Consider the following 20,212-nt stretch of genomic DNA (forward strand, 5'->3'; position numbering starts at 1 on the left):
TGTTACAACTTCATGACTGGCAACGGACCCCCCAAACAACAGTCCAATTGCAACAAAGTCTTTGGAGGATGCACGGCATCATGGAGATGAGCCGTCGGTTACGAGGTTGAGGCCGGTTCACTGGCTACCACAGGGGAGGTGAGGGGTTGTGTCCGCAAGGAGGCGACTTGCCAAGTCCAGGACAGGGGAAGTCAGTTGCGTTAGCGGAAAGGTGTCGGTTCTGGTGAGGTGATGCGAAGTCCAAGACTTGTGACCCCCATTTCTAACACCACCCATAATACACCTGTTTTGCTCAAAATGGAGCATAAACCCTCAAACAATGATAAATAAATAAACAAAGCGCCCCTGTGGCAACATATTGAAAACGCATGAACATTGCAAGTTTTGCTCTTGAATTAAATCAAACCACTAGCAACCAACTTCAATTTGACACCAAACAATAACAAAATACATAGTGGTCGATGCCCTGTCCTGGGCGTTGGTTTGGGCACCTAGTTGGCTGTAATTTTGTTATAAGTACACCATTTGACATACACTCCAAAATGACGAAACTTTGCTGTAATAATATCCATGATCTCTGCCCTTCATGATGTCATAGAACATATCATGAGTGATGTCACATGTGAGGTCATGGGCAATGCATGTCCGGAGTGCAAGTAATAGTTAGCACTGCTGACTAGAACTGCTGGATTTCTGTGTTTTTTTTATAGTTTAAAAAGTTAATGTTGTCACTGAGAAATTCACCTAACTATAACGTTACTTTATCCTTTGTTTTTCGAGGCGAGTTTCTCAGTGACAACATAAACGTTTTTAACTAAAATAAAACCACAGAAATTCACCAGTTCTAGTTTATATTTTATATAATAATTGCCACAACAACGTGCCGCCTACTCAAGGTAAATAGAATCACTCACCTTCAAGAACTTCAGGTACCAGCAATCCTGGCGACTTGACTTGCATAAACCACACCCACTTAGGGCGTTTTCAATTCAAATAAATGGCGTTTGAATTACAAAGGTGATGGAGGCATGTTTAATGTGGATTGTCCATGAGGAAGGGGCGTTCTGGCCCCGAAACGCGTTGGACCTCAATTATTTTAATTGGAATGTGGCTGAGAAGTTGATCGGGAGCAGAGCCAGCCCGGAGGGGAGGGTGTGCCGTGGTGAGCCTTTCCGAAAGCGCGAAGGCGCATTGCTCTTGATATATATATATATATATATATATATATATATATATATATATATATATATATATATATATATATATATATATATATATAGCTGTGAAGTGTATTTCTGTATGCAATAGCATGTCTTACTTTTAGAACCAGCGATTTTTGTGCACAAACCAAATATAAAAGGCAGAACCGGGCTTGAAGATCTTCTAAACCTTATATTCTTTAAATTGATTGGCTTATCATTTAACCAAAGACGCCCTTCATCCATTGCCTATGAGTGTCCTTCATTTAGGGGTGAAAATCAATTTTTTATGCAGTAATGAATAAATGACTGCTCCATCACCCCACGCTCATCTCGGAGATGGATTTTTATACAATATCCAGGACCAGATTTACTAAGCTATTGTTTTGGGGTTTGCATCACTTATTTGGCACAGTCGAAATGCAAAATCCATTGTAGATTTAAAAAGAAATGAAAAAAAGTAAGGCAAGGCGGCACAAAGAACACTCCTCTGCAGATGGCAGATGAACAAGACTAATCAAAACCTACATACATACTATGAAACACCGGAAAAGTTATTTAGAATGCTTAACAATGATAAATCTGTCTCCTTCCGAAATCAGACAGGCACTTACACCCAAGATCTTCTTGCTCCTCCTAGAACAGCTATTCCTGCATCTTTACCCTCCGCATTAGACTATGCAACCAGTTTCTCATTAAAAATCAACTTCAGATAAACCCTAACCTCACTAACTTCTCTTTGCACACTTTGTGACTTTGCCTGTACAAACCTCCGGACCTTTCTCCGATACTCAAATTTAGTAACGCTTTGTGAGCTTTTTAACCTTGTAATCCACAAACATAAAACTTCCTGCTCGAACTTCTACAGTATGATTCTGTCTGACATCCTGACATCCATATTCCTCACTCTTTCATATCGGGTACTTACCCCTCATACTTTAAAACTGTGATGGAGGTGCCCTTACAAAAAAACAGCACACCCTGCATCCCCATCCAATGTGTCTTCTGCCCTCCTTTTCCCAAAAATCTAATGTCTAGTCTTCAACCACCTTCAATTTTTACAACTTACTCAATGTTTTCCAGATGGGATTCTGAGCCCTCCACTCCACTAAAATTAGCCTCATTCACATAGCTAACTTAATAAAATCATCCTAACACTATCATAGTCCTGGACTCTCTGCCACACTTGACACCATTAACCACCTACCTTACTTGACATTCTAAGGTCCCTAAGCTTCATAGGCTCGACATTGAACTGGTTCTCCTACCTATTTGGCTGGTCTGTGGACTGGCAATCCATCAAATCCTCTCACCCCCCCCTAACTACCAGCTGGTGTCCACCAAGGTTCTGAATTTGGTCCTCTCCTTTTGTTGCTTTACACCACCTCCCTTAGGGATGTGATCTGCTTGTTTGTGTTTGCTAAGACATTTATGCGGACAAAACCTGTTTTTCCTACTCTTTTACCTCTTCTAATGCCTCAGATATTAGACTGCCTTCATTTTCTGCATAAACTAGTCTTATATTGGCAAAACTATGAGAAATGGTGTACTGTGAAAAAAGTGTGTAGTACAACATACAGGATTTTCATCATTTTTGCCAGTGTCATTAAATGTATGTTTATGGTTACTACTGAAAGTGACGGGCTGAAAAGCCTAGTATAGATAGACACTGGCACATAAATAGTGAAAGCAACCCAAGAAACTACTGTTCCTGGCGCAAGGAAAAGCAGAGCATTATCAGGTGCTTTGCAAGTTTCCAAATTGCTACTTAGTTGAGATCCTGTACGGGTCATTGTCCCAAGATCATAGCAGCAGATTAAAGATGTATGCTGAGAGAGAAATCTGGTTCTCATATTTTCTTTCTGAAATGAATATGTCACTATGGGGGAGATTTACACAAAAAATGTGCAAAGCAGTGCAGCCCCCCACGAGGCTTCGCTGCCTTGTGTGACATATCTTCAGAGATATGGCACTTTCTTCCCCTTTCCCTTGCGTCGGCGCTGATTTCAGCTGCCGTGCACCATGCACACACCTTAGCATTGTAGGGCTAGGGTGTGTCTGTGAGTCTAGCATAGGTTTTGTACAGGAAGGGTACCCTACCTGTCCAAAACACTATGCTAGGCAGGATGCTTAGCTTTTCCCACTTTGTATGTGTGCTGCACATTGCAGCAAGCATGCAAAGTCAGAAAAGCACAGAGAAATGAAAGCATTTCTCCTGTTAGTACCTCCTTTGAAGAGGCGTTCACTTTTGGTGCAAAACCATATTTACAAATCTTTGTAAATATGGTTTTGCGTCAAAAGGCATAGGTGGTTGCACTGGAACGCCCATGTACCACCCATGGAACGCCCACTCGGCCCAAAGTAGTACAAGTTAGTGCTTTGCGCTACTTAGAGGGTGCTTTACAACACAAAACAAGTTTTGCGCTGGAAAGTAAATAGCAAAACAACATTTTGCACTGGTTAGGATCACTTTTGTGGCGCTAAACTAGCGCAAAATGTTTGTAAATATCTCCCTAAATGTTGTTATTCACTCATTTTACAAAAATGTACACCTTCTAGTGTGTGGGTGCCCTAAGGGCTCTGTCACTGAAACAAAGGTGGCGTGGCCTTTTAGGTATTTCAGGTCTATCAGGGAAGGGTAGAAGTTTTCAAACTTTGACTTGCGTTGTTATATGCAATACACGGTAATCAACCTTTATCCCGCATTTTTATTTCCCGCATACCATCATCCCGCATACTATTAATCCGCAATGTCATTCATCCCGCATACCATCATCCCGCATTTTTTTACAACACATGTGCTTTTATCACGCATGCCTTTGCAACGAAATACGTTGTAAAGGCATGTATGGTAAATGCATTTGCGTTGTAAACGATGACGATGTCGAGAGAGGTAAGGGGGTTTGGGTTAATTTTTAAGGGTGGGGATCGTGCTGGGGTAGTGATTGTGTAGTGTAGTGTTGTGTTAGTGTAGTGTTGAGTTGTGGTGGTTGTTTAGTGTAGGGTCGTGCTGGGGAAAGTGTAATAGGGGTTGGGGTAGTGTTTTAGGGTTTAGGTAGGGTTGTAGTGTTTGCGTAGTGTAGGGTCATGCTGGGGGTAGTGTTTTAGGGTTTAGGGTAGTGTTGTAGTGTTTTAGGGTTTAGGGTAGTGTTGTAGTGTTTGCGTAGTGTATTGTCATGCTGGGGTAGTGTATTAGGGTTTAGGGTAGTGTTGTAGTGTTTGAGTAGTGTAGGGTAATGCTGGGGGTAGTGTTTTAGGGTTTGGGTAATGTTGTAGTGTTTGCGTAGTGTAGGGTCATGCTGGGGGTGGTGTTTTAAGGTTTAGGGTAGTGTTGTAGTGTTTGGGTAGTGTAGGGTCATGCTGGTGGTAGTGTTTTAGGGTTTAGGGTAGTGTTGTAGTGTTTACGTGGTGTAGGGTCATGCTGGGGGTAGTGTTTTAGGGTTTAGGGTAGTGTTTGCGTAGTGTAGGGTCATGCTGGGGGTAGTGTTTTAGGGTTTAGGGTTGTGTTGTAGTGTTTGCGTAGTGTAGGGTCATGCTGGGGGTAGTGTTTTAGGGTTTAGGGTAATGTTGTAGTGTTTGCGTAGTGTAGGGTCATGCTGGGGGTAGTGTTTTAGGTTTTAGGGTAGTGTTGTAGTGTTTGCGTAGTGTAGGGTCATGCTGGGGGTAGTGTTTTAGGGTTTAGGGTAGTGTTGTAGTGTTTGCGTAGTGTAGGGTCATGCTGGGGGTAGTGTTTTAGGGTTTAGGGTAGTGTTGTAGTGTTTGCGTAGTGTAGGGTCATGCTGGGGGTAGTGTTTTAGGGTTTAGGGTAGAGTTGTAGTGTTTGCGTAGTGTATGGTCATGCTGGGGTGTAGTGTTTTAGGGTTTTGGGTAGTGTTGTAGTGAAGGGTCATGCAGGAGTAGTGTTTTAGGGTTTAGGGTAGTGTTGTGGTGTTTGTGTAGTGTAGGGTCATGCAGGGGTGTAGTGGTTTAGGGTTTAGGGTAGTGTTGTAGTGTTTGTGTAGTGTAGGGTCATGCTGGGGTGTAGTGGTTTAGGGTTTGGGTAGTGTTGTAGTGTAGGGTCATGCTGGGGGTAGTGTTTTAGGGTTTAGAGGGTGTAGTGGTTTAGTGTAGTATTGTAGTGTTTGTGTAGGGTCATGCGGGGGGTAGTGTATTAAGGTACTGTTGTAGTGTTTGTGTAGGGTAGTAAAGTGCTTTATGGTAGTGTTGGGGGGTCGTGCTGGGTATTACATTAGAGTGTAGGGTAGTGTAGTGTATTTTTATTTACCTTTACAACTTTTACAACGAGTATACCTTTAACATGCATGCCTTTACGTTGTAAAGGCATGCGTGCTAAAGGCATATTGGTTCTAAAAGTTTTCGTTATTTTAATTTGCGGCCTAATAGTGTATGCGGGATTTTTTTTGCGGACTGATGGTATGCGGACTGATGGTATGCGGGATTACGTCATATATTCGCAATACACAATAGCACAAGTTGCAAAAATATTAATCGTCTGCATTGACCATTCAACATATTCCCTATTGATCTTATTCTGCTAATACAACAAAATGAATAATCTGATAGTGAGATGAATTGTTGTCATGGCCAAAACTGCTGACTTTGGAACTGTGGAATCCTGTTCGAGTCTCTGCAACGGTTCAAAATTCTGGGCAAATCACTTAATCTCCCTGTGCCTCTAAAACCAATGTGTCCATCTGTAATGTAAATGGTGCTCATTTTAAGCACTCTTGTACCTTCGGGTCAAGTTTGCGATCCATAAAACTGAAAAATAAATACAAAAATAATGAGCTAAATGAGTATGCAGTTCCCTGAGTTTCATGGACTTCCCTAAGAGAACATGCGTGTAGATAACTTTCCAATAGCTTAATGTTAACATATGAGAACAGAGAAATACCCACTGGGTTGATGCTCCAGTTATTCGTTCTGAAGCAGGACACGGCCTTAAGGGAGTTAAGGAGTTAGCAGGCTCCTTGCAGTCAACGGTGATGGGTGCCCTTTAACCTGAGGCCGTGGGAGGAGGGGATGACAGGCTTTTCATTTTTAACTGAGCAATTACGGCACCTTGAGCGAGCTGCTCCTAAGCTTTCACATGCAAATTGACCTTGGCCTCGAACAGCCTGACTGGTTTCACTTCATTCCTGAGAATGCACCAGGAGGGTGGTGTTTTTGCCGATTTATCTGCATGTACAGGAACCCAATTGGAATTAATTCTTGGTTATTCCTATGAAACTTAAATGGGATTAGAAAGATCGTTTTGCACTTTTGCAAACTATACTGTCACAAAACAAAAGAAAAAACGCTTTCAGCTTTGTAATTCTTTTACAACTACAAATGAAAATATGTTTTCATCACATTTTAGACAGCTTCTTATTTCACATCACAGAATGAAATAAATGGCAGCTTAGATAAAGAAACATTTTTGCGCAGCAAATAACTGTTAATGAAACTATCTGAATAAAATTAATTACAATTAGGAAATAATGCAATATGACCCACATGCTTCTATTTGTGTGGTTTATAACTTTGGAAAAAAGGTTGCATACAATTAAAAAGGTCATTGTATTAAGATATTCTGTTTTCTGATAGGTATGGATCTTTAAAATCACTATCCTCTGTGTTGCTAGATAGGATCCCATTGCTGAAGTGTGTTTAATATGCTAAGTGTGTTTAAGGCTGCAGTACCACCTCCTGTCTACAGGGGCAGAGCGAGCAAAGAAAATAAACACACTTGGTGAAACACAGGTCCCCACAAGGCAATTTTTGAAAAAGTTGTAAAAATTGGCACAGATGTTTTTGAAGTCATTTCCAATCATTTGGAAGACATTACCTTGTGGGGACTTGGGTTCAGGTCCCCACAGTGCAATCAAGTCCCCACAGCGTGAGTGTGTTATCATACTCAAGTCCCCACAAGGATAGTAACACAAACACACACACACACACACACACACACAACCACAACCACACCAAGCACTGGTATAGCCAATAGGTCTCGCCTTTGGGACCTTATAAGTGTTTAGCCACGCAACAGTTGATGTGGTTGCACCAAGGATATTGTGCTACATAACTAAATACTTAGAAGGTCCCAAAAGCGAGACCTATTGACTATGCCAATGCTTGTTCTTGTAGGCTGTTACCTTTGGTTTAAAGGGAAAGATGTTGTAGTTTGTGACCTTAATGCAGCAGTTTGCATTTCATTACCATCATTTGCTTACCCTGGAGAATCGCCAGGGTGCAGGAGGTTTGCTATTCCAGAGTTCTTTCCTCAGCTTCTGGGCAGTTGTCGCTCTGTGGCGATCTGTGGTCCTGTTTCTCTGCTCTTCTTGTAGCAGCTCCTATCAGAGCTGCATCCTCCCGCCAACGATAATATGATGCCAGGCATCACCCAGCACACAACACAGCCTATGATGGGCTACGTCTATCTGCCCGGCACAGTTAGAGCGAGGATAACGTTCTCCGGATCTATCAGGCTGTGACTGTAACCTAAGGGCTTAAAATTAAATGAAGAGCTTACCTCCTTCCTGAGTGGCTCAAGACTGCTGTGAGCAGAACCTATAGCTGACAGCACCCTGGAGTATGTATGTATAAATCAGATTATGTTGGAAGTAACCTGCAATATAGTGGCAGGCAACACCCTGCCAACAAGTAGGATTTCTCATAGTATTTTATTTCCTGGCACATTAATGGTGATAGTCTTTTAACTGGCAGAAGAACATCACTTACCGTACATTTTCCTGGGTTTGTCTTTAAAATGACGTACACATTAGGAATGGCATTTCATTCTGCTGGAATAATAACACAAGTTATCTTGTACTCTGCTATGAAGTTGCACAGATCTTTGGCTGCAATGCCTCCATGTTTCATTCAAACATGCTTTCTACAGAGCACATACATGATTTGCTGCTGTAGATAAATAATGCTCCTGTGTACTGTGGCAGACTCAGTAATTTTGAAAAACTTCATGATTTCTCTTTCAGCACTTCAGAGTAAAACCTTTCACTTTTTGACTCAGTCATTTGGCAGAAACATAACTTAGGACCATTAAAATAGTTGTGATGGGGAACATTCATGTGGGGTTAGGACTGACTCGACCAGAGTGCTTGCTGACTTGGAGGAGTATGGAGTTGACCAACTTGCCTGGTCCGGTGTGAAACTAAGCCAGCGATGCTTTGCTGGAGGCTCATTTGCCCTGATAGCTGGTCAACTGTTTGAGGAGGAGGAGGTGAAGAGCTGGCTAAGTGTGCCATGAGGCTGGGATTTCAGTACATCCCTGACAAGTGAGCTTTGTGTCGATGTGGTGTTCCTCTTATACCACGTGCAATTCATCCTCTCCAAAGCCTCAAGAATTCTTGGGTGTGAAGGGCGACTGATTCTGATTGGGTGCTGGATAGTTTTCCAGAAACTCATGTTCTTGATTGTTCATGTTTGTCAGTAGTTAATTAAACACGCCCAGGGGTTTTATCTCTTCAGTTGACACAAGCTGCAATAAAAGTTTCTTTCTCGTTGCAAAAAAATATGACCGGCTGACGAGCCTCTGTAGGTCAAAGAATGGAAGGGCTGGGGAACTGTTATTCATCTCACTGCTAAGCAGAGCCATGTCATGCTTCATCCTCCGTCAGGCCTCTGATTTTGACCAACATCGCTTAGAACACTGGGACTTTAGAGCCCATCCTTTTAACGAGAAAAACAAAACTACAAGTCCCATAAGCAATAGTGGTGGAAGGTGTAACGCATGACCTGGGGCAACATCAGATTCAGCACATCCAGTTCCATTTTTTAAGCATTTGACACAATATTGAATTTATAACCTTTGTTTTTTATGGTCATGAGTCACCAGAATACTAAAAACGTGTCTTTTATTTTCAGGGTCAATTACGTAATGGTCACCAGCTTGGAAGCTTTGTTAATTCTTCAGTATTTGTCATTGATCTCCACATGTGGCTGGTTTGGGTCTGCCCCCTGCATCGTTCCCGATAACTCGCACAGGTAAGGAGCTTGTAGTAGCAACATGATAACCCCATACTCGTCTGTAAGAAGTGCGCTCCGAGGCAGGTATCCGATCATGTTTGTGAAACAAGGAAGGGCAAATATCTGCTATGTACATTTGTTAAAATAAAACAATCAAATCACAGTATACTGTTCCGGAGGTTCAGTCCCAGAGTCATTATCTGGAACTGAACGCAGACACCCTAGGAAGCATGTGCTTTTAAGACAAGTTGCGTTCACTCACCTGAAGGTGACATGCTTCATCATTGGGATATTCTCCTCACCAGGCCGGCTGTACAATGCCTGGCGGCACCACAAGAGCACACTTAGTCGGAGATTTTTTATTAAGTATGCCGGATGAGCATAGTAGGACAGAGAATGTTGTGTCATAAGATGTGAGATTGGTGAAAGTCTGACTATAAGATCAACTATCGACCAGTTGCCACAATATAGTTAATGTGATCATCCTGGTCCATGTTGAGATTAAAAACAGTGGCAGAGAAATTGAGGAACTAATGGCCCCTATCACTGTTTGAAAGTGTCGATCACCAATGGACCTGCTGGTAAGCTGGGGTCTATACTTTAGGTCAACCTTTTTCATGCCTTGTGTAGTCATGGAGCAATCTGTTGGCATTTCATCAGGACCAAATATGGGAAAATGGGTAAATGTGACCTAATCTTCTCCACAGCGTGAGGAGCTCTGTAACTCAAAGCCCTGCACCGTGCATAGGTGATAAGGTGCCTAGTACCATCTTACTACCACAGGTGAGCGCTGCCTAACAGAGTGCACTAGATACGGTAACCCTCCTAAGGGTCAGGACATACTGACTTATCCAATAGCGAGGACGCTGCATCAGAGGGCAACTGGTTTGAAAAGCACATGCTTCCTTGGGTGTTCTGTTAGAGATAATGTCTCTGGGACTGAACCTCCAGAACAGTATACTGTGAGTTGATTTATATGAAGAATGTGTATACTGGACTGTCATTTTCCTTAGCATCTCTTGTGCTAAGTAAAATGAAAAACAACACACCAGGAGGCTAACACATATATCATACATTTAATGCAAAATAGCAAAAGGCCAAGCAAACTAACAAGTGACAATTGTCTGTGCAATGGACGAGAGCATCCACCCTAAAGCAAGTTGGATTATATAATGCTAATGCTACACAATGTATTTTTATGCACTTTTCCCCTAATACAAGTCAATGAAACGTGAACACGTGATAGAAACAGTTACTGAACAACACTAATGAGTAGGAGGCAGGATCTTCTCTCGAGAGGAATGTGAGGAGTCCGTGAGGTGCAGATAAAAGTTACACAGACAAGCTGCAGAATTCACTGTTTCTGGAAATAACACTTCTGTTTGTCAATATTCAATTTACTACAAGATGCAGGAAAGTGTGCAGATGGACTTTACTAAATAAAATGGTTCCGAGCCCTAATAGAACCATGTAACTTTGCAGGCATATTAAGGCGAACAGACACATCAAATTAATATAAGAATATTGTAATTTGGTAATGTAATATATCAATGCACGTTGTGGCATTCATGTGTAACCAATTATCGGTGTTAAAGAAACCAGTATATCCAGTTATGCTTTCTCAATTCCTTCTTCCTAGAGGCCACCACTGCTGCTATCCAGCTGTGTTCAGCAGTGCCTCCTGTGACCTGGAATCCTGCATTTAATCAATACCAAAGGTCGTAAATGCTTCTAGCCAACTCCGGTCACTGGTGCCACTCGCACCCCACCACCCTTGGGCCTGTTATTCTTTTAGCCGGGTCCCGTCAGTAGTGGCCCCTTGGGCCTTTATGTAAGCCTACTAGCCAGCTCCTGTTAGTACTGGCCCCCTGGGACCTGTTATCATTCTAGCCAGCTTGAGTCATTAGTAGCACCTTGGGACTAGTGATCATACTAACCAGCTTCAGTCAGTATTGCCCCCCTGAGACCTATTATCCTGCTAAGTAACTCCAGTCAGTAGTGACCCCTGTACCTTAAATCTCAGGGTTTCCTGAGGTTCAACAGCCCGTTTTGAACACTCCCTTTGACAAAGAACACCTGTTTGGTCCTGTAGTTGACCGATCCTTAGAAAAGAATAAAAAGGACACTGAAGTAGCCAAATCCATTGTAGCACTCCATTCCCCATCCAATAGAGGCTCCTTTCACCGCTCGTTTTACATAGCAGGGTCCAAAACATCATCCTCAGACTCAAATGCTTCCTCTTACAAAGGTAACATCCAATCCTTTTCCTCTAGAGGTTTCTACAGAGGAGGATATAGAGGAAACAAATCCAAAGGCAGACCCCTGCTCAAGAAGCCCTCCTCGCCCCCACCGACCTCAAGAACTACCGACCCATCTCCCTCCTCCCCTTCATGACCAAAGTCACAGAGAAGATCGTCCATGCCCAGCTAACAAAATTCATCGAAGAAAACTCCACCTCGACCCCTCCCAATCCAGATTCGGCAGCCTACCACAGCACCGAGATCGCTCTCCTCGCTGCCATAGACAACATCCACCTCGACCAAGGGCACACTGCAGCTCTGATCCTACTCGATCTCTCTGCAGCATTCAACACCGCACACCCACCGGCAGACTCCACGACGCCGGCATACAGGGAACCGCACTTGACTAGATCCGCTCCTTCCTCACCGGCAGAACCCAAAGAATCAGACTGCCACCCTTCCTCTCCAAACCCACAGAAATCAACTTCGGAGTACCACAAGGATCGTAGCTCTGCCACACGCTCTTCAACATCTACATGGCCCTCCTCGCCACCATCGTCAAACAGCACAGACTCAGTATAGTATCCTACCCCCACGACACCCAGGTCATCCTCTCTCTCACCAAGGACACTACACAATCAGACAACAGTACATCTACTTCACCAGTTGGGGTTTACAATAATTGCACAAAAATCTCACCTGTGTCCGGCACAAGTGCAATCTTATCTGGGAGCCTCCATCAACACTCTCAATGCTCCTGCCGCTCCCAATATAGCCAGGATTCACAATATCCAGGCCACACTATTACAATTTCAACTCAACCAATCATTACCCGCCAAAGTCTTCATGCATCTGCTGGGAATGATTGCATCCTACGTTGCAATCGTACCTCATGCAAGGCTTCACATGCGTCCTCTGCAACAATGTCTAGCGAGTCAGTGGAATCAATCACAGTGGGCCAGATGTACGACGTAATTTTGCATGCGCAAACAGGTTTGCGAACCCGTTTGCACATGCAAAATCACTGTTGGCCGTGTACAATTTCAAAATAGCAAGTCGCAGTTTATTTACGACTCTCTATTTAAGAATTGCAAGTCGCAATTAGGAAGGGGCCTTCCCTTCCTAATTGCGTCTGCAATGCTATGTGTGAATGTTTTGTGACCACAATTGCGGTCGCAAAACACTTGCAAATTACCACCCTCTTCAAGAGGGTGGTAATGCAGTCGCAATTTCGAAGGGGTCCCCACGGTACCCCTTCCACTTTGTGACTGTGTCTAAAAATACTGGAAGACTGGAAGACTGGAAGACGGAAGACACCTCCTTGGTGCCTGTTCAAACAGGCACCAAGAAGCATCTTGCCCGTCTGCATTGTAGAGGCTCCCGCCGGATCCTGAAGACTCTGTGACACAGGACACAGACTTCCAGACATCTCTGACGCTGCTCGACGTTCCCAGCAAAGCTGAGACACGTGGCGGACACGAGATACGTAGGACCGGAACTCCTGGACATCCTGCATTTTGCAAGCTGGATCTACTTTCCGAGGTATTTGGAAGTTGTGCTTTGGGTGCTTGAAGCCCCAGATCCGAGCCACATTTGCACCGACGCACAGGCCTCCACACTCTATGAGTGTCCCGTGGGGCCCGCTCCTGCATTTCAGCTCGACGCGTCTTCGCGGTTCCTTGCCCTTTGGCTAGTGAGCCCCTGGAAGACTTTCTTTTAAAACTAACTCGCTTTCCTGGTTGCTCCAGGCTTGCTCCAGCTTCCCTACAAAGGATAAGCTCCTCAGACCTTGCTGGTCTGCTCCGAAGCCAATCTTCATCTCCTGCGTAGATTGCGTTTGCCAAGGCCTGTTGGGTCCAATCCAGATACCAACACCGCAGTCCACTAGATCCTTCGTGGGACAGCTCGAATCCAGCTCCTGGTCATCGTCGACGCCTCCTGGTCCTCGTGGCTGCAGAGACAAGCCTCACTTCTTCACCTGAAATCACCCGAAATCGCCTGGTTCCTTCCTGGTTCCTTCCTGGTCACTGGCTAGTGACCCAGACTCTGTCCCTTCTGCTTTCAGGTTCTTCAGATCTTCAATCCACTCTTGGATCCACCTGGACACTTTTCCTCCGGTCGCCTTCTGCCCTTCTTCGCAGCTCTCCATTGGAATCGACGACGAAACCCGACACGAAAAGACACCTACGCACCCAGCTTCCCTGGGTGAGGTAACTCGAGTACTTTGGTGCTCCTGCGGGTATTGACTCTCCTAGTGTCCTAGTCTAAAAGGGCTCCACCTTTGTTCACTCCCGTGTGCCCATAATCTGTAACTTTGTAACTTCTTCGTTTCCCATAGAAAGTCAATGGTAAGCTGCGGCTGTGTTTAGTCACTGCACGCGTCTCCCGTGGTCCTCCTGCATCCTAACCGTTGGTTGTTTAGAGTATCCCCAGCCATTCCACAGGCTATAGGCCTGCTTTCTATTCCAAAACTGGTTCTTATACCAATATTTTAGTGTATGGTTTGTGAGGCCCCTAAGGCATAACTGTATTTGTGCAACTTATCGTATGCTAATTAAGTAACTTGTATTGTGCTTTTACCTCTGACCTCATAAAGAGTGCAGAGGGGTTGTGTTTAGAATAAATAAATATATATTTGATATATACCTTGTGTGGTGTCCTTTCATTTGGTATTCAAGGGATTAAAAAAGGTAAAACAACGTGCTTAACTCGCCTCTAAGTCTTAGCCTGACGACTACTGGTCCATGCTACCACTAGGATAGCTTTCTATAAGGTTGACTTTACAACCACCATCAATAAGGGTCGATTAGACTGGTGCATGGTGCCCACTAGAACTAGTGGACATCATATGCCAGGCTGTAGTGTAGTTCCTATTTTCCCTATAGGCCCTGCGCATTGGAATAACATAAACAGCAGTGTAGACGTAGGACTGCGGTCTTCTAGGTCTCTACTGACTATGTTAGACTTAATTTAGGTTTGCGCCAGCTAGCTCAGAGGTCACTGGAAACTTTCTTGACTGAATAGGAAGTGATCAGCTTCCCTGGATCAGACAAGAAGGGATTCAGCTTCCGACAACCGCATAAACATGACAACTTTGCTCCTCAGATAAGAGTCAATCTCTAGAGTCGTGTGAAACAATAGACAGCTATTTCACTCAGTCAGTTGTTCAGATTTTACTTTCACCAGGATGCAGAGAATCGAGAGACGGGCGTTTTTCAATAAAAGATATTATTTATTGAGCAGTCTTCCTTCTCATGCAAGAGAAATGAATTGCCACAATTGCAAAACTTGTTATTATGAAAAGTGCGTACAGTAAAAGGAGTATTACGAAATAATACTATAAAAGCATTGATATGGTTTCTTACCCATAAGATGGTTAAAATGAATAAAATATATACATTTTATATATACATTGGCTAACGACCTCAACTGGTGCTTCTACCTACGCCTTCCCCAGTGTACCTGACCTAAGCCTAACACGTGGGAGGGAGTAAGTAAGTAGCAGTTTAAGTTAAGTTGTTTTTGCCAAGAGTTTGTTTCAAGAATTCTCTCTAAGGGTTTAGTCAGCACCGTACCTCTGGAATAGAATGCAGGAGGTCTGGTATCTCCTCTCAGGACCCGATATCCCAGTTACCCGCAAGGGTAGGCTGGAAACTCCGGAGCTGGATTTTCTCGGCAGGAGAAAAGACAGCGTCTTTCTCAGCGCGTCAAGGAGGAGGCGGGGCAGCGTCCGTGGGCTTCTCGCATCTGCTGGGCTCTGCAATGGACAGCTGTTCTGCTCCAGTATTCACCACCACTGTGTGTTTGCTTAAGGCAGCATTGGTATATTTATACCTGAAAGGTGCTGAGTTTGACGTACGTTTTTGGACATAAGACGTCAATAAAGATGTCATTAAGAACTGGTCGTTCTTACAGTGCTCGCAGGAGTTCTATTACTAATCAAAACAAAGCAAGCGGGCTTTCCCAGGTTGCTGGGGGTTTGAGATGTCGAAAGAACTCGGTGTGTTATCTAGGAATCTAAGGAAGTGGCTTCTGCTGTGTCATGGACTGTCATGAGCTGCAGAGACGAGTTACTGAAATATGGCTCTGATTGTTTATGCCATTATAGGGATATGTATTTATTATAGCCGTATAGGGGCATGAGGTCACAATATTGATCGGGGTCCTAGATAGAACACAACAAGGCTAACTTCTCACAAACTTCATCCCCAAGTTCTTCTTCCCTACTTTCAAAACTGAGGTTTTCCAGTGAACAACGCAAAAGGCCCAAACTCTGCATCCAGGTTCCCACACCCAGCATCCAAAGGCAATGCCCTATGGATGATTTGGTCAGGGATATTTGCTTACCCTTTTCCGCCTCTCCTGCTAATTCCATTACTGGTTCGGACACTCAGACAAACGTCCCCCACATTGATCTTAATAGCCCCCACATGTTCTCGTCAACCTTGGTACTCTCATCCTTAGAACTCTCAGTCGTTCCACATCAAAAGCTACATCTCACACCTTGTCTCCTCACTCAGAGCCATTGAGAAATCAGACATCCAAATCCCAGAGAACTCAACCTAGCGATTTGGCTCCTGAAGTGATAGAGTTTAGTTATTTACAACTACAACCAGACTGTATGAATATTCTCAAGGAAGCTAGAAAGCCTACTACTAGAGCATGTTATGCAGCAAAGGATTAGTTACTTACCTGTAATCCTAGTTCTCTTCCAGGGGTATACTCATCAAAGTCATAAGCACTGAATAGTCCCGCCCTCGTGCGGGACCCGGGAGCAATAGCCAATAATATGCATATATCTACATATATATATATATATATATATATATATATATATATATATATATATATATATATACATACATACATATAAATACACATATAATAACTATATATATATATAGATAATATGCATTATACATATGCAGCCTAAAATAACCATACTAGGCTCAAAAAACTGCCCCCAAATGCCTGAAACAAATCTTTACATTTGTAAAATAAAGACATATAAATGACATTATATGAAAATGCAAAGAAGAAAGCACTGCCTTTGTTGTCTTTGAAACACACCGCCTTTATTTTCAAAGGTAAAACAGGCAGGACCATAGAGGCAGCTTTAGCCTAGATAGGCTGCATTGTAACAATAGGAAAAAAACTGGCGCCGTGCCTTTAAGACCTCCAGGAACCCCCAGGCTCCCATCATGCACCACAGGTGACAGTTAGGTCAGTTCTTTTGGACGGCGTATAACAGTGTAATCACAGCATGGGTAATGCTAAACACAATCCGGTCTGGTATTCGTCCGGGGAGGAGGGTGGGTGTGCTTATGACTTTGATGAGTATACCCCTGGAAGAGAACTAGGATTGCAGGTAAGTAACTAATCCTTCTCTTCCAGGGGATACTCATCAATAGTCATAAGCACTGAATAGAGTAGCAAGCCCATCCCATACCCTGCGGACGAACACCAGATCCTCTAGACAGCACACTTATGTGAATTACCCAAACAAATTTCTCAGTGATGCCTGACCAACTTGGGCATCAGCTTGAGCGTCAGAATCAAGGCAGTAATGGCGGGCAAATGTGTGAACCGACCGCCACGTAGCTGCCTTACAAATTTCATGCACAGGAACATTTTTAAGCATTGCTATAGTAGCAGCCTTCCCTCTAGTGGAATGAGCTCTAGGTCTACCCGTGAGCTGCTTTCGTGCCAATTGATAACATAACAGAATGCATGACACAATCCATCTAGAAATGGACCTCTTAGTAGCAGGAAAACCCGTATTGAGGACCGTAGTTCACAAACAGGTGATCAGTCTTTCTGACACTCTTAGTTTTATCAAGGTAAAACTTCAGAACACTTTTCAAATCCAAAGAGTGCAGAGCTCTTTCTGCTGCAGAGCTCGGAGTAGCAAAAAAAGTAGGTAGTGTCACTGATTGATTTATGTGAAAATCCGAGATTACTTTAGGAAGAAATCTCGGATGAGTCCGAAGTACCACTCTATTCGCATGGAAAACGAGATAGGGTTCTGTTGCACAAAACGCCTGAATCTCGCTCACCCTGCGCGCAGAAGTGATAGCTACAAGGAAAGACACCTTCCACGACAGATGTTGAAGAGAAGCTTTATGTATAGGTTCGAATGGGGGACCCATCAATTTAGACAAAACCATATTAAGCTCCCAAGGAGGTGAGGGGGCCCTCACGGGAGGATATACCTTCCTGAGACCCTCCAGGAAATCCTTTACAACTGGCATTTGAAAAAAGGAACCCTGAGAAGGGGACTTTCGATATGCTGTTATTGCTGCCAGATGTACCTTAATAGAAGAATACTGCAAACCTGCTTTGGCCAAAGAAAGTAAGTATGGTAACAGTACCTGTTCCTGACCTCGAATCGGGTCATGACCTTCAGCTGCACACCAAGTGAAAAATCGCTTCCACTTGAAAGCATATGTTTTTCTTGTAGAAGCTCTTCTTGCCTCCTTTAAGATGTACATACAATCCTGAGAAAGACCTAGGTGACCATACTGGACGAACTCAGGTACCATACTGCTAGCTTCAGCGACGGCAGGTTGGGATGGAACACCCTGCCGTTCTCTCTCGTCAGCAGATCCGGACAGCAAGGAAGCCTCTTGTGCGGCACTTTGGATAGACACAGGAGATCCGGGTACCACCATTGGCGAGGCCAATCCGGAGCCACCAGAATCATGTCTGTCTTGTACTTGTACAGCTTCTTGATAACCAAGGGAATGAGTGGAATCGGTGGAAAGGCGTAGAGTAATGTCTCTGTCCAGTCTATCCACAGAGCATTCCCCTTGGATCCTTGTTGTGGGTACCTGGATGCGAAGACGCGGCATTTTGCGTTTTCTGCGTCTGCAAAGAGATCGATTTCCGGTAACCCCCAGGTTTGAAAGACGTCTTTTATTACTTCGTCTTTTAAGACCCAGTCGTGCGCTTCTGCGAAGTGTCTGCTTAGTTCGTCTGCTTGGACGTTGAGAACACCTGGCAGATGGACAGCTGAAATTTTCATACCCCGAGCCAGAAGCCACTTCCATATTGCTTGCGCTTCCAGCGACAGAGGTCTGGATCTCGTTCCGCCCTGCTTGTTCAGATAGTACATCGGTGTTGTATTGTCCGTCTGAACAAGCAGAGAGGATGTCTTGAGCACAGGAAAGAAAGCCTTGAGAGCTAGATGGACAGCTCTGAGCTCCAACATGTTGATGTGATACAGCTTTTCTTTCTCCGACCACACTCCTTGAACTTGAAGTGACTCTAGATGAGCGCCCCAACCCTGCAGGGACGCATCTGTCACCAGAGATCGTTTGGGTATGTCCTCCTGAAAAGGTACTCCCACAACCAGATGATTCCGCTGCATCCACCATTGAATGGAGATTCGCACCGACAGAGACAGTGACAGTTTGTCTTCCCATCGGTTTGAAAACTGGGACCACTGATCCTCTAGTGACTGTTGCAGAGGTCTCATGTGTAACCTGGCGTTTGGAACAAGGAAAATGCAAGACGCCATGGATCCCAGCAGAGACGAGATCTGTCTGGCCGTTGGTCGAAGAGTCCTTAACATTGTTTGGCACTTGAGGAGAATGGATGATATTCTCTCCTCCGAAGGATACGCTTTTGCATCCTTTGAATCCAGAAGTGCGCCCAGGTAGTGGATCCTCTGTGTGGGATTGAGGATAGACTTTTTGAAGTTCACGTGCAGACCTAGTCTTCGCAGCTGATGAATACAGAACGTGAGATTTTGTTGAAGTAGAACTGGAGATGCACTCTTTAGCAGCCAATCGTCTAGATAGGGATAGACGAAAATATGCCTCTTTCTTAGGAAAGCCGCTACGACTGCCATGCACTTTGAAAAGGTGCGAGGAGCTGACTTTAGCCCGAAGGGCAAGACTGCGAACTGGTAATGATTGGTTTGTATGCAGAACCTCAAACTTCCGATGTTTTTGGGCAATGGGGATGTGAAAATACGCATCTTGAAGGTCTATAGAGCACATCCAGTCTTTTGGATGCAGAAGTGGGGTTATTTGATGTAACGCCAGCATTCTGAATTTTTCTCGTCTGATAAACTGATTGAGGCGCCTGAGATCTAGTATGGGCCTGTACTCCCTGCTTGGACCTTTCTTTTGAACTAGAAAGTAACGGGAGTAAATTCCTTTTCGACGTTGTGTCCTTGGGACCTCCTCGATGGCTTTCTTTTGGAGTAACACCGACACTTCCTTTTTCAAAAGGTGAAGACGATGGAATACAGTCTTTTGAGGAAGAATTGAGGGTGGTGGAAACTTCAACCTGATTGCATATCCATTTTGCACAATATTCAGCACCCATGCGTCGTTTGTGATGTTTTTCCACTCCTCCAGGTAAAAACGCACACTTCCCCCCCACCGGAGTGGTCAACGGGCTCAGGGGAAGCAAACACTCACTGTTTTTGCTGTTGCTGCTTGTTTCCAGGAGCAGACTGTCTGGTAATTCCGCCTCTTCCTCTACCAGGACGACGCTGGGAGAACTGAGATCTTCCTTGATTCTGTTGTGAAGACCATTGAGGGGTTTGAACCCTCTGCTGGCCCTGTCTCCGATCATAAGGACGGTATTTTTTCTTAAAATTGTCCTTTCTCTTTTCGAGACCTACAGCTCTCACAGTATCCAGCTCTGTCTTCATTTTTGACATTTCGTCGTCAGCATGAGACCCAAAGGGTGTTTTCCCATTAAAAGGCAGGTTCAGAATGCGTTGCTGGGCTTCAAGTTTAAGTCCCGTAAGTCTTAGCCAAGCTGAACGCCTCGCGCAAAGACCATGAGCATAGC

General features: G+C 44.2%; 2 long non-coding RNA genes across 4 annotated transcripts in view; one reads left to right on the forward strand and one right to left on the reverse strand.

The window, feature by feature from the left end:
- The window catches only part of LOC144805565 (uncharacterized), a 906,387-nt gene that overhangs the window by 185,254 nt on the left and 700,921 nt on the right, over positions 1-20,212 (reverse strand). The window lies entirely within an intron of this gene.
- Positions 1-20,212, forward strand: part of LOC144805582 (uncharacterized) — a 114,947-nt gene that overhangs the window by 64,542 nt on the left and 30,193 nt on the right. For both annotated transcript variants that reach the window (XR_013605548.1, XR_013605547.1), the window contains exon 2: positions 9,063-9,182. This is a non-coding gene — a long non-coding RNA (uncharacterized LOC144805582). The remainder of the gene's footprint in view (positions 1-9,062; positions 9,183-20,212) is intronic.

This window comes from Lissotriton helveticus (assembly GCF_964261635.1).
Source record: "Lissotriton helveticus chromosome 1_1 unlocalized genomic scaffold, aLisHel1.1 SUPER_1_unloc_15, whole genome shotgun sequence".
Classification (NCBI taxonomy): domain Eukaryota; kingdom Metazoa; phylum Chordata; class Amphibia; order Caudata; family Salamandridae; genus Lissotriton; species Lissotriton helveticus.